Consider the following 15,720-nt stretch of genomic DNA (forward strand, 5'->3'; position numbering starts at 1 on the left):
AAGGTGACGGAAGATGATTTGACTTTAGGGGGTGGGCACACAGTGTGATATACAGATCTTGTAACATAGAAATCCACACTTGAAATCTATATGATCCTATTAACCAATGTCACACCGATATATTTAAATTAAAAAAGTAGAATATGTGCTTATTCACAAATGGGGCCAAAAGTACCCAGTACTGAGTAGCTGCTTAGGAATTCTTTAAAACAAATGAATATGGCCTGTTCTCCCTTTCCTTTCTTTCCTTCTGTATGCTGTTCAGAATGAGAGAGACCACTGAGTAGACATGTTCTTGAAGGGATTGAAGCATCAAATTATTGTATATGGGGAATATACATTATATCATTTTATAATTCTAAATTTGTCCCAGGGTATCCATTGCTCCCCCAAGGGCTAGTTTCATAAAGCCTGGAGGGGCATAGGTAGTAGGGTTAGAGAGAGCCACCTAGATATTTTAAAAGGTAACATGCCTGTATATCATCCAAACACAACCTAATTTTTTATCCGCTCTTTCATTTCCTAGCAGTTTATTCTCTATAGAGTAGAATATGTGTAAGAGAAATACCATATAATGATGATTAAAATTCTATGTTGGATGTAATTTAGAAGTCCTTTTGCTCATGCAGCTCTTCTGCCAGAGGTGTTGATGTGAACAGAGCTGAGCACAGAGGAGGGACTCAATAAGATGCTAATGGAAAGAATGAATTAATTTCTTCTAACTTAATCTGCAAGACAACTTTACTGTATGAATATGAGAGAAGGGGAGTAAATTGCTCAAGCATTGGCTAATAGCAAAGAATGGGGATTCTGAAACCAAATCTTCTGACTCCATGTCTAGGGCCTTGCCCATAACATCACAACTGTCAGCAATTCAGTCACTCCTAAACCTGAGGCAAAGTGGATACATTTCCAGAAGGGCCTAGTGTATTGTTTTCCCTTTGTGAGACCTTCTGACACACTGAGATCTCACTGTTTCCACCACTCAACTAAGGGAAGCCAAACCGAAGGCAAGAAGAAGAAGGCAGTTCTGTGGTTCTGTAGTTCCTATTTTATAAAGGAAAGGAGTTGCCTGGCTCTTCAGTTGATATACAGGGTGGGGCAAAAGGCGGTTTACAGTTGTTCATATTGAAAATTCAGCAATTAATAAATAAGAATGCAAGAATAAACTCTGTTTCTTGTACTCACCACTTTTGCCCTACCGTGTATAACGCTGAGAGTTCCAGATTAAGTCAGACAAACTCACAAAGAAATAGATGCTTTATAAAATTGAATTAAATTACCATTTAATAAAAGTATTTTACTAAGTCTTATGCATTTCACTTCACGTGGGAGGACAAACAGACTCTGCCATTCCATTCAGTCCAGAGAGCATCTGTCTAAATGTTAACGGTCGCCTGCTCATTCCATTACATTTATACATTCACATTCCATTGCCGAATGCCAAGTCCCCATTTGCTCTTCAAATGACTATTAATCTCTTTACACTTATCCCCATGCTGACAAGAGCAGCTGTTTGTCTCGCCTTCCCTCTAACTTCTACATTGATTCCTCTCCTCTCCTCCACCTTCAGCTTCCTCAATTGACAAGTGCAGGTAAGACAACTAGAGGAGAAAAAAAAAAAATACAACCTGAGACCCATACAAAGCATCCATACCCCTGGCTAAAGTAAAGTTATTAGGTTTCCAAGACTGTGGCAAGAGCCTGGGAAAGGGGTTGAAAAGTTATTATTTGTGTTCAAGTTAAGGGTCAGTATACACAGTACTTCTGATGTCCTGTGGGAATCAGATAATGCTCCCAGAGGCACGTGCTTCCCTACAGCAGTACAATTAGGGAGGCAGCCGTCCCTGACAAAAAGGACAAAAACTTGGAGGAGCACTTTCTCACAGGCAGTAAAATGCCTGTTGGGCCACCCCTCTCCCCTTCCTTCCAGCTACCCAGAATGGAACTTTAGCTAATTGTGGGCTTGGATGAGAACAAAGAAACGTGGCCCTTTGAGTTTTTTTTCCAATATGTGTAAAGAGTAAAGTATTGGGACCCAGCTTTAAAAGCCAACGAGCAAACACTCAGTCTTCTCTTAAGAAAAATGGAAACTCCATTTACCTGGTGGCACAAAGGAGACCCCTGGACTGAACATGTTGGGTGGCACAAAAACAGCAGAACTGTCTTCCAAAAGTGATTAATAATATGATTTTGAGTGCCATCATTTTTAATTCCATACAGCTCCAGAGGCAATATTTTACATAACCACAGTAGGATAAGCTTCCAAAGCAAATGCCTCCATTTATAACTTAAAGTTCCAATTACTAAGGCTTGGGCAAAAAAAGCTGCTTACTATCCAAGGTAAAAAACTGAAAAACACATTTCAATTGAATTTTTTCTCAAATTTTTAATTTAAATAAATATAAGCCAAATAGTATACTCAACAATCTTAAAAAATAAAAAAGCATAAAACCTAAACTACTAACTATGAATTACATGGCCCCGAACATAAACAACAACAATCCCACCAAAGAAAAAATTGTATTATTAGAAATCTACTTGGATACTTTTCACAGCTTCATTAAAAATCAATGTCATGAACCTGCCATAGGAAACAGTGCTTTTGAAGATAATTTTAAAAAGCATTTAGTTAGCATCAATAAAAGTTTACTAGCTTATATTTTTTATTTGAAGAGAGAGTGGACATATTGACGGCATGTGATTGAGGCGACGACAGACCCACACAGCCAGGAGAATAAGTGTTACATGGGCAGGACCTACAAAATAATTTGCAGAGCTCATTGCAAAATTAAAATGCAGGGCCTCTGGTTCATAAATTATGAAGTGTGCCAAAATGGTGACAGCAGAGCATGAAACCAAGCACAGGGCTCTTTGTGGTGGCACTCTGCATGCCTGAGGAGCTAGCTCTGTGCCAGGTGAATGTGCACAATATTTGTCCTTATTTCCCATCAAAGTGAAGCTGATGGGGTGAAAGGAGCAGTCCTTGTGCCCCTTCTTTACTGTAAGTAATTTTATAAACACAGAGCTGGGATGCTAATTATGCTGGGATGCTAATTTAATGCCTATTTACAATGACAAATAAAAGAGGCTCAGAAGTCAGAACAGGACACTTCCATATCAGTCCCAAAATGCCCTTGGAAGAACTCTGTGGGGGTCCCCTATGTCCCAGGTGTTTCTCATGTAACAAAAACTGTTAAAATATTTTAAATAAAATAGGAAGTAGATTGTTCTTTTCTAACCACTAGGTATCTTGACCTCAGAATAATGTTATATACTTTACAGTCAACAAATGAATAAATGAATGAATGGGATGAATGAATGAAAAATGTTTTCTATCTCTCCCATCACATCTGAAAAAGGTAGCAGTCTTATTTCCACAAAATATAAAAGGTGAAAATGACCACAAATTGTCTGATATTATGGTAAGCCTGATAAAGTAAAACAATCAACTGCCTATGAAATAACTTTGAAATAGGAGACATACTTCCTTGACCCATGAAAATTACCAACTTCTGTAGCTGGAATATATTCAGGTTCATCACAGACTGGCTAATCTGACCACAGAAAGGATGAAACACATTTTGGTCACAGAGACTTAGCATATTTCAGGTAATTACAGAACTGCCTGGGGATATTCTGAAATATGAAGCCGGTATGATAAGTGTAGGTACACCCAAAGGCTGAATCTCACCATTAAAAAAAAAAAAAAAAAGAGTAAAACTACCATTGCCAAATCTAGGAAGAGTATTTTCTTGTTTGGTTTTATTCCCCACTCTCCCTCCCCAAGCCATTTTCATTCTCATAGCCATCTAAAGACTAACTTATTTCTTCACTAAAATTCAATCTGGATGCTTAAAATTAAAATAACACTATAAAAGATTAGATTTTTCCTGGCTGGTCACTGCTTTAAAAGTGCCCTATAAATGCAATTTCTTCAGTTTCATTTTATGTCCCCTTCCTCCTTCCCCCCAACGGATTACACTGTTTAATAATCTTAAATTCTGAATATAGCACAAGCCCAAATTCTCTTCTCAGCAACTCCAAAATACTGTATAAGTATATATTGTTGTAAATAAACTCAATATTGAATACCTGGATTTATACTTATTTAAAGTTGATGATGCACTTACACTCCTGAGACTTAACATCAGAAAAGGATACAAAGGAAACAGGGACTTAGAAATAATTTGTTTTTAAAAATATCACTCTGATTTATCCATATAAGAGAGATTTTATAAGTTCTCTTTCCCAGATAGTACTGTCTATAATAACTAACTATGGCCACATGGCAATAATAGCCAATAATACATGGTCAGAAGTTAATAAAAAATGGTAATGAGAGCCAAATCAGGGATAGGAGAGGTTACTGTTGAGATATATCATCACCCTTTATTTACCTCAGTTGAGATGCTCCCTTGTCACAGGAAATAATTACTTGCCCAAATTTCATTTGGTAGAAATTAGATTTATAAGCATTTACTGACTGTTATATGAGGCTAGGGGTTTGTACATTCTTCAGCACTCCTTACTTTTCTGAATAATCCTAGTATGAAAAAGAACTCTGGAGTTAGATTTGGTGATAGGGGTCAAAGTCTCAACACTGTCACTGATGTGCGGTGGACCCCTGGGTGAGGTCCTGGAGCAACCTGGGTCTCACCTATCAGGAGATTGATTCTGATGATCAAGTACCACAGTGAGCCAATTCTAATATTATTCTAGAAATGAGCATGCTCATCTGCAAAGCTATTTTAAAATGCCATGAGATGATTTTAAAGAAGATAACTTTTTTCTTTATACAGATTGGCCCAGCTGTTTCAGGCAGCATATATAGTTTCCTGGGCTGATATAACCTTTCACCTTAGGTTTCATGGAGGAGCTTTTGTGAACAGTCTAAAGCTCTTTCTGGGAAAAGAAAACAGTTTTCTCCATGACACCGGCTTTACAAAACATTCATTTGGAGTATTCTCTGGCAGACAGTACCACATTTTCATCCACAAATATGAGCAGGATAGTGACTTTTCAACAAGCACTGCCTTAGGGGGAAATACTTGTCATTTTTTGTCTTCTACCACCTGCCTCACCTCCGAGAATGATAGTTTGTTTTATGCTAGAATTAAACACAATTGACTTAAAGTGTTCCTTTCAAGGTCAAGAATATATTTGTGTTATAGTGTCAAGTTAAAGTACCTTCTTTCCATCTTAAGAATTTATTTAGCATCACATTTTTCTCAAAACCAGATTTTGTTAGATGTAAAATATTTCACTTCTTTTGTAGTTCAAATGATCCTAAAAGAGTGAATATTGGGGATAAACTACACTCAGACCTTGTAATAAACAATATGTAAGAGTAAAGCAATTAACACATACAAACATAGAAAGACAGTAGGCAGATTGTTTACCAGAATGTTTTATGTTCTGACACAAAGTGTCAAGATTCCTTTGAGGACCAAGTTTCCATAATCTAGGAGAGAGTTTTCTAAACACCCCAACCAACACCAGACAAGGCAGGTGAGATAAATAAACACAAAGTTGGCTGATGAGGTGGCCACAATGTCAACAAACAGAAGACAAAGTATTTGAAAAGCTAAGAAGTTGAAATGAATTAAAGTTAAAACTTGATCCAAAGATGGCTAAATTATACTGTGTAGAGCTCAAGTAAAGAAAAATAAACTAAAATTCTATGATTTCAATAAGTACTCCCTTCTAGTAATAATGAACAAAATTAAAATCATGTGCATCTCAATTCAGAAATAAACCTACATCATTTTACATTCCAGGGAAGCATTGGGCTTAGAAGAAAACAAAGATATAATTTCAATATTCAGAAATTCTTGATCCAGGTAATAGAAAAAAAATACAGTTTCAGTTTCTTTCAAGTAAACCAGGAGTTATTAAAATTGGAACAAAAGTATGCTTGAGGACATTTGCAATCTATAAAATCACTGTTTTGATATATTTATTTAGCAGACATGATAACATTAAGTAGAGAAAGTGCAGTCATGAAAACTTTCAGTGAAGTTTAGGTCATTAATATGGAAATGATACTGTGGTGACTTTACAAGTTCATCACTAATGCTTAGTTGGCTTCTCAAGTGAGTCTAAAATATTTAAAAAGAATTTTGATAATGTATCTGTCTAGTCCATATCAGAAATTATGACTTAAAACAATGTTGTGATTAAATGTGATAAACATTTTCTCACAGGGGATAGCTTTGCTCCCCATGAGCTGAAACTGAAGACATTTCAATTTCAGTAAAATAATCCCGACCATGAAAATCACTTAAAAATCTGAAACTTCCATATTCAATCCTCTATATCAAAATAATAGTAGGTGTTATGACTACTATTATTATGCATACTCTGATTCCTTACTATGTTCCTTTATGGTGTTCAGTGTTTGCATGTATTTACCCAGTTAATCCTCATGAGCAAGGTGGCATTATTATCCCATGTTGTATACATATTTCATAGATGAGGAAACTGAAGCTCCACAAGCTTAAGTAACTTGCTCAAGGTTGTAAGTGACAGAGCCCAAATGTGAAACCAGTCAGTCTGGTTGGAGAAGCCGCTTTATTAAGTAAATTGGAGTTACTCAAATTTCTGACTGGAATTTTTATCTAAAAGTTACACTCAAAGCAAGCCTTCCTCTTTTATATCTAAAGAAAATATTTTCTATTTACTAAAGAGAATATAAAGCTTTAACCGTTCTTAGAAAGTATGTAAATGCCAAGAGTCAGAGACCAAGCTCCTTGGAGCTACTCCCTCAAATGCACTGCAGATCTGATCACATCACTCCCAAGCTTGAATACCTTGAGTGAGCTCCAATTCTCTTAAAATGAAGTCCCAGGTCTTTCACATGGTCTATAGTTCACTAATTGAAACACATTTTTGCTCACTAAAGAAAGACCAAAAAGGCATTTCTTCAAATTTTCAAAAGTGAAATACTCCTTCAGTCCTCAAGCCTTTTGTACATGGAAGCTGTTTCCCACTTACCTAGAAGCCTTTAGCTTCACTGTCATCCCTCAGGGAAAGCCTTCTTTAACCAGATAGGTATTCTCCTTTGTTTTACATTGTCATAACACTCTAATTTTCCATTTGCGTCATGTAATTATAATTATTTGCATTAATAATTTTAATGTTGGATTTCTCTGCTAGACCATACATTTATGAGAATACACTTATCTGGCATGCTTAGTGCGGAGTCTCATATCTGGAATAGTGTCTGTGACACAGTAGATGCGCAGGAAACATTTATTAAAAGAATACATGTAACACCTTTCAAAATAAAAACCACTATCAGAAAGTCTCTCTGTTATTCCAACACAATGAAGTATTGATTTTTATGCTGAAGTCTGTCTCCAAACTGGATTCATCTCTTTATAAACTACTACCCGGTGAACCTTATAGTGCCTCTCCAGGTAATCTCTGTGACCTTCACTTTGTGTTTTGCTTTGTTTTGGTAGGTGGGAATCGTGTTTTTAGCTTCAGCTTTTATGGGAACTAGTAGCAGCATAGCCAGTCCTGTCACTCACAAGGCAATGAGTAATACTTGATAGCTCACACCTAGCTGGGAAGTTTATTAATGAGCTTCTACTTCCTTAAAACAAAACATACACATTTTTGTGCCAATGCAGTGTGTGTGTGTATGTGTTTGTGTGTGTGTGTGTGTGTGTGTGTGTGTGTTTTTACCTAGTGGTCTACATTTTGTTTCTCATGCATCTAGGTCAGTAACAAGAATCTGGATCTTTTTGATCCTATAATTATTCACTTCCTACTGATGACGGTGCTTGTGGCCAAAGCATGTTTGCCTAGGAAAGAAACCGCTCAGAAAAAAAAAAAAAAAGCCTATGGTAAGACATTTGTTTCTGGTAGATAGGCCACCAAATCAGTCCTTTTCTCTTTACATTCCATAATTTTCTGCCCAGTTAGCCAGAATGCATTTTAGAAGAATGCCATAATTAAGGGCACTTACAAATGCATGTTTTGAGGAACTTAGATTGTAGTTTATCAGACTTACAGACAATTTCTTGGAAATAGTCTAAATTCATGACTTCATTCCCCAGACTCCAAAGCTCACACTCAGAGGTTGAAAACACTAGCCATTACTTACAAGTGGAAAACTGAAGCATGAAACAAGGTGTGTGCTTCTCAGTCTTATTACTCGATACATATTCAAATGAGGAACACTTTCATGAGTTCCAATTTGCTTCTGCTTGTCAAGGTCTTTGCTGATTGATACATTTTCCATCATATTTGAGGTAGTTAAAGTTTTTATTTTTTTACTATGCTTTGTAATTAGACATGGTGACTTATGTAACGTTGGACTGATCCTTTAAGCTGTCCTTTTAACTGCAAAATAAAAACAGAGTCTCCAGCCATGCAGAAGACACGTCTTACTTTAAAAGACACTCATCTATTCATTTCATTCTATTTACCCCATTATGAAAGTAACTATCAATCAATCCGTTTAATAATTACAACAGCTCATTAGTGTCTGATTTGAACAGACAAAAACAAAAAAAAACCAAAAAACTGGGACACCATTTTTAAGAACAACATGACCAAGATTTCTCAGATATCCTTTAGTAATAACACCATCGAAAATAAAAAAGGGAAAGTGTTTGCAAATCATCAAGCTTATTCAGCCAGTGCAAACCACCCTTGTCTCTGGCGATGATGGAGACAAAACGTATCAGGGGAACAGTGTGGAAGCAAGTAAACACTTTTAAAGAGACTGCAAAGCCAGATAAAAATCTGATCTGTTCAGTTTATTTTTTTTTTTAATCAAGCGCACTCTCTGTCCTCATGAGTAATCAATTAAGTGAAAGCAGTACACACTTTACACTGTTTACCTCTGCTAGAGTACAAGCCATTCCTTACTCAGGAAACTGCACTGTCTTTTAAAAATGTTCTTGTGTTCCTGCCACTTGAAGCATAATGGAAATAAATACCTACCTGGGCTCATTACACACACACACACACACACACACACACACACACACACATACACACTTGTGAGATGTCAAGGAAAAGCATATGATTCATGGCATACAGGCAGAGACAGGATTTGTACAATGTGTGCGATTGCATAGCTCTTTGCACAGGTCAGCCACAAAGAGCCATTTCTGTAAATATATATAAACATCTGAAGATACCCCTTCCAACATACCACACATCCTCTGTCCTCCAAGGGCCTTCAATCTAGAGATGGGGAGAAGGGATCAGGTCCACATGGCCAGTAATGAGGGAGAAGCAGAGAAGCACAAGAGTTCAGAGGACGAGGGGGTTATTCTGAACCAGGGGAGGACTGATAAATTTTTAGAAGGGTGAAGTAGCCCCCAGCGAAGCATTAAAAACTGGAAAGGACCGAAACCGGTTTGGATCAGTGGATAGAGCGTCGTCGGCCTGCAGACTGAAGGGTCCGGGGTTCGATTTCGGTCAAGGGCATGTACCTTGGTTGCGGGCACATCCCCAGTGGGAGGTGTGCAGGAGGCAGGTGATCGATGTTTCTCTCTCATCGATGTTTCTAGCTCTCTGTCCCTCTCCCTTCCTCTCTATAAAATATCAATAAAATATATTCAAAACAAAACAAAAAAAAAACTGGAAAGGATTTGTCCTGGAGATAAATATTTGGTTGGTGGTGTTGGGCTGCAAAAAGAAATCAGGAAAAACCTCTTCTCTGAAATATCACTGTTCTGATGTTCAGCCTTTCAAGCTCATTGGGATCTTCTATTGAAATAATTTCCCAGGCCTAAGGCTTAGAAATGATTACTCCACCAGTGTAACCATTCTCTGTGTCCATCTTGTAGAGTCCTCAGCCTTAGTCCAGTGACAGAGTCTCATATGGTCTATTTAAAAGTAATCAAGCCATTCTCCAAACATCTGATGCTACCCTTTGAGAGGGTAATGGTTTTCCTTTAATTCGGGCTCCATCAATAGAATGACACTAATCCAGACTGATTTGAGTAAACAGGACATATTCCTCATTGTCCCTGTGATCTGAGAAAGAATAAACTTGAGAAAGATCACTGCCTGGATTGGAAATGGCCCCTTTGGGTGTTTTGTGCAAGCTTAAAAGGAAAAAGAAAATGCCTGCACAAAGTTCTTTCCAAGGCAAGCTCACTATGGGGGTGGTAATTCTCATGGGGGTATTATACTAAACTGCACCTATTAGTGGCTTTAGCACCAATAAGAAAGTAGAACAATTTCTTTTGTAGTGTTTCCAGAAGAGCTGACGAGAGTGTTTCATAAATTTCCGCCTCTGGCAACACACCATAAGTTTGACTCAAAATTCCCTCTTTCAGCCTTCATGAGTTTTTTTTTTTTATTTATTTAATTAATTTTATTTAAGAAACACAGGGGAGATGCAATTCAGATCACAAGTTTTGCACGAGATATCACTTTACACTCTATACACATCCACCAACATTCCAAACATGTTTGATTCTTGCCAGTTATTCCCTCACCTAGAACCAACATGGGCCTTATCTTGACACCGGTGACTGAATTTTAACTTGACAAGTGAATATTATCCCATGAAACCATCTTAGCTTGAACCTACAGGACAGTCCTATCTTAGCTTGTCTTTGAAAAAGAAAGTTAGCATGTATAAAAATTATCAAACATGAAATAAGGAAGTTTCCAACATTTTTTTTTCTTTTTGCAAAAGATGGGAAGGAATGCTTTTTGAATAGCATACATGTGCTATACTATAAATCCAAATTAAAAAAAAAATCTGGGGAAGAATACAGTACTAATTCTGAAAAGACTTTACAGACACTTCATTGAACTACTTATTTCTGCAAAGGAGGCTGTATAACAATGTGGTAGTTTGTGGAAATTCATTGTTTCCCCTAATGTCTTCACAGAGTTAAAAGTAGGACAATCACAAGCCAATATTGGATAATTTTCTAAATCTGCTTTATGCAAGTGGAGGATTTGGTGGGTGAGGAAGAGAAAGGAATGAGTTACAAGCTTGGACATCCCTCATTTATCCTAGAGCACAGTTCTTCCTCCTATCTGTTTCCTCTGCCTTTAAATCAAGTCACTGAATTTCCGCCCCCATGAACCTACCCTGGCCTACCCCACTATTATCTCTTTAATTGCCTATATTTTCTTCCTGGGAAGAATGGAAGTAATGAAGGAGATTGTGGAAAGAGAGGATATTAAAATGGGTAAACACATGTCTTTGCCCAATATTTCTGTTCAAATCTAAAATGGAAATGTGTATCCTTGCATGAAATTAAATTTAAAAAATTTTATGGTAAATATTTTAAAATTTTAAATACCAAGATCTCGATTTTTGTTTTTTTTTTTTTGTTTCTTGTTTAATTCCAGGGGTTGTTTGTTTCTTAAATGAGACATTAACTTCTGCTTCTGCTCTATCATTTCCCCATTAGAATTGGGAATTCTCATTCTTGGACAAATGTCATACTTGATATACTGTCTCACATTTAGCTCCAGGGTTACTATTTGCATTTAGAGCAGTGACCAAAGAACAAGGTTTCCTTATTCTGATTCTAGGATGAATATTTGATAAATAAACTTGATCCTAATTGACATAGAGAGTCAGTCTGGATTTTGTTCCCAGATTAGATTAAATTTTTAAAAATGTAATTACTGAATCCCTATGTGGGTAAGATATCTTATCTGTCTCAGTAGAAGACTAAAGAATGAGAACAGGAAACCCTCCACTTCACCTGCCCAAGGATCCTTTGGGTTATCTTCTCCCTCCCTGCATCATGCCACTTACCATCCCTGGAGCACACAGACAAAGTTTTGAATCTCAAATTCTGAACACTGTCTATGCTTTCGAAATATGCAGGGGTTCTAGCTTCTAGTGAGATAAAAGCCCGTACCATCTTTTGTTGCTGTTTCTACAAAATCTTGACATACGTAATGAACACAGATCAGTGTTTACATCAACATTCTCTTTGCAAGTCAATATATCCTGCTATTTTATCTGGTCCTGTATAGTTCTCCTTGAATTTTTATTCATTTGCTACCCTCTACAGAGAATGACCTTTCTCCTCCCCCGCCCCCGGCCCTGGGCTAAATTCTGATCCTCAAACTATGTGAAATATGATCTTCGTCATGAACAGTTTGAAGCCTTTTCACTGTCTTTGAGACCTTTTGGTGTGTCTTACTACATCCTGCTTTTACGGGAGTTATTTGCAAACAACTTATGTACACTCTAGGATTGTGAATTCTCAGAGGCCAGTGTCGGCAATTTAGTAATCTCTGCTTTCCTTATGGTGCCTAGCACGGCAACTGTGCTTAATTGGCTCTGTAAATGCTGGATTGTAAGAAAGTGCTTATTTTTTGTGGGGGAAATAATCTAAATAGCTTGTATGTTTGATTTCAAAATCAAAATATGTGGTTTACAGCCAAACTTATATTACTTTATCATTTTGGAGTGAGGGATTGCGAAAAATAATAAAGAGTAAGGTCTTTGTTTATAGGATGACCATATACTTTTGAAAGTGTAAGTGGTGCTATTAATAATTATATTTGAATAGAACATAATTTCATAAGGACAAACCAAGGCTAACCATTCCCAACTTACCTATGGCAGGGCCCACAGCTATTAAAGAGAGTTATGGGTAGAGAACACACACGTCACATGAGACTTTAGCAACAATCCATTTCTACCTTTCCAAAGGTCCCACAGAAGTGATGGATATTTTTGCAAAACAGGCAGCCGATGTACAATGCAGGGAATGGGGTTTATACTTCTAGGCAGTCTTAAGCAAAGCCATTTATCCTCCCCAAGTGCGCCAGGGTACAGATCCCATTACACCACTCCTCTGTTCAAAATCCTTCCATGGCTTATCATTGTCACTAGATTAAATGTGTAATGGCCCTCCATGAGTCATTCTATCTTACATTTCTAACTTTATTTCCTAATTCTTTCATACTTTCAAGTTTGTCTGAACCATTTGAGATTTCTGAGTACACCAGCGTTCACTCCACCTCTGTTCCTCTGCTAATGCTTGTTTATTCACCTGAAATCCTTGTACCCTTCTATATTTCTAGGCCTTAGAAAGCTCTACCTATCCTCCCAAGTAAAGCTGCATCCTGCATATATATGTTGACTTCCTTGATCCTTTTCCTCTGAGGTACTCTCTTTCTCTTACCTTTAAATTGTTTTGTTCACACTTCTCATATGACACTGAATATATGTCCTCTGTCATGTATGTACATATTTATTCCCTCTATAAACTGTTAACTTTTTGGTGTAGGACCTGTTTCTTACTAATTTTTATAGCCATGTACCATCTCATATGTAACTAAACATTTATTTTAAAAGGGTAAGTTGCTCTTTCTTCTAAGTTTCTCCTCCATAATACTAATGTTTATGAGTATTGCAACTTAATTAAAAGGTATAAATTAAAATTATAAAATGTTTAGAAAAGTAGCACATGAATAAACCAATGCTTACTATTGTCTTGTGCCTCCAAAATGTGTTCTTAAGAGAAGGTAAGGAATGTAATTTATATCTTAACTTTTTGGTCAACTGTTTTATCCTGATACTCCAATCCATTCTTTTCCATAACCAAAATTTACTACCTTACCAGATATGCTTCACTGGCAACTCAGTCCACTAAATTGGCATTGGACAATAGCGATGTATCAGTCTTCTGAGTTTTTTCTCATCATACATTTGAAAGAAAATTATGAGTCCCTTAGGCTTGATAATTTTTTATCTTCAAAATAGACTTTTATGGAAATCACCAAGTTATTTTTCACTGAGATGTCTTTATGGCATCTGTGTTTGTTCTTCCTTATTTATTGACATAAAAAAATTAGAATTTCAAAATGTATGCAACAAGGGGAAAAGTTTAACTTCATAATATTATGAAAGAAGGGCTTTTTACCTAACACACTCTATCCCATCAGCTCAAGTCCCACCCAAAAGGATCATACCAGCTCAAAGAAAGCTTGAGTATATTTGCAGTAATATATTTCAGAACAGTTTGACCCATATACTTCCTTGATAAACATAAATCCCATCACCTCGGGTGTATATTTTTTTAATAGCAAAATATAGGATCTAAATTTTTAATAATCTCATTGCCTAAGAAAATTTTTAGCAACCTTGCATTCAGAAAATGTATGTGATATGATGGAAAAACCAACCAATATATTTTTGGTTGCTCTAGTTAACCCAGGCATTCATTCATGCTTCCTACTGTACTCTCCACACCCCTGTTGAGGATCACTGCTCTTTTAAAAAACAAAATAAACCAAACATGCTTTTTCCTTATCTAGGTAAAGGATAAGTGATTTATTACTACCACTCATTTTTCCAGTAGTAGTGAAGGAAGGTATAAGCTATGATCTGTGATCTAAGATCTCTTTCTCCCAGTCCCCTCTGGGCTTGAGGGCAACCAATTGTAAAATAAGAAGTGCAATCTAAGACCGCAGCATGGAGTGAGGAACAGCCCAACTGACACCTGTATTAAATCTGCAGCTTCTACTTTTTACCGACTGTCCTTGTACCTAAGGTGTTAAACATCTCGGGAGCATAACATGGAAAAGCTTAAGATAATACATTTATTAAATATTAAGATAAAAACCACCCCCCGCCCTGACCGGTTTGGCTCAGTGGATAGAGTGTCGGTCTGCGGACTGGAAGGTCCCAGGTTCGATTCCGGTCAAGGGCATGTACCTTGGTTGCGGGCACATCCCCAGTAGGGGGTGTGCAGGAGGCAGCTGATCGATGTTTCTCTCTCATTGATGGTTCTAACTCTCTATCCCTCTCCCTTCCTCTCTGTAAAAAAAATCAATAAAATATATTAAAAAAAAAACACCCCCCAATGTAAAATATGATTCAGCTCTTGGAAACAGTATTGGCACATGAGAGACTATCTCCCTTGACCATGCAAGCCCAGAGGACAATTATGGCAACAACCTGAAGTCTGAGAGCTTATTCTCCTGCCTCAACATTTTCTTTTTGCTCTCAACTAGATTTGCACATCAATTCTTTATGAAAACATTTTTGAAGCGTCTACTTTCACAACAGTCATTTTTAGATCTCTTTCCTTGGTATTATAGATAAAAGGTTAGGTAAATGGGCCATATTTCTATGCCTATAGCTCAATTACAGAAAGAAAAATTATTAACCTTAACTTGTAAAGTGAGGTATTTCAATATATGGGCCTTGAAGTCCAGTTTAGTTCTAGAATACTATAACCCATTTACCCAAGTACCACTCTCTCATCACCTAGGACCCAAGATGGGAATTTAAAAAAGTAAAAATTCCCTTCTAATGAGGACTTGTAGAGTCTCTCTCTCATTCTCTCTCTCTCTCATACACTCCTCAGTTTTTGGCAAGAAAGTTGAGCTAAAACTTAATCTATCAAGAATTTTCTTTCTTCTGATCCTCTCTTTCCAAGTCTGATACCAGTCCCAGAGGCTGTGTCATTCCAAGCCTGGCACAATGGCATGGTGATTGCTTGAGGCCTCTCCATTGTAACCCAAGGGTGTAACCTTAAGCGCTGCCTGTTACATCCTGCCCATATTCTCTTCCCTTCCAGACCCTTCCCTGTTCATTAACAGCTTCCCAAAATCCAGCTCTGCTTGGAGAGAAGGAACTGGAAATTGGTGAAAAATGGTGTACAGAAAAATAGTGTTCTTATATTATTTTTTGAGTTATCAATCCATAGACGTTACTTGAAAATAATATTTAAAAAATATTTGAAGTCTGAGAATGAG

General features: G+C 37.0%; 1 protein-coding gene across 9 annotated transcripts in view; it reads right to left on the bottom strand.

The window, feature by feature from the left end:
• The window catches only part of TP63 (tumor protein p63), a gene marked incomplete at both ends in the record, with an annotated part of 214,334 nt that overhangs the window by 75,526 nt on the left and 123,088 nt on the right, over window positions 1–15,720 (bottom strand). The gene's annotated exons all lie outside the window — the stretch shown is intronic.

The sequence above is a fragment of the Plecotus auritus genome, assembly GCF_963455305.1.
Source record: "Plecotus auritus genome assembly, chromosome: 2".
NCBI lineage: Eukaryota > Metazoa > Chordata > Mammalia > Chiroptera > Vespertilionidae > Plecotus > Plecotus auritus.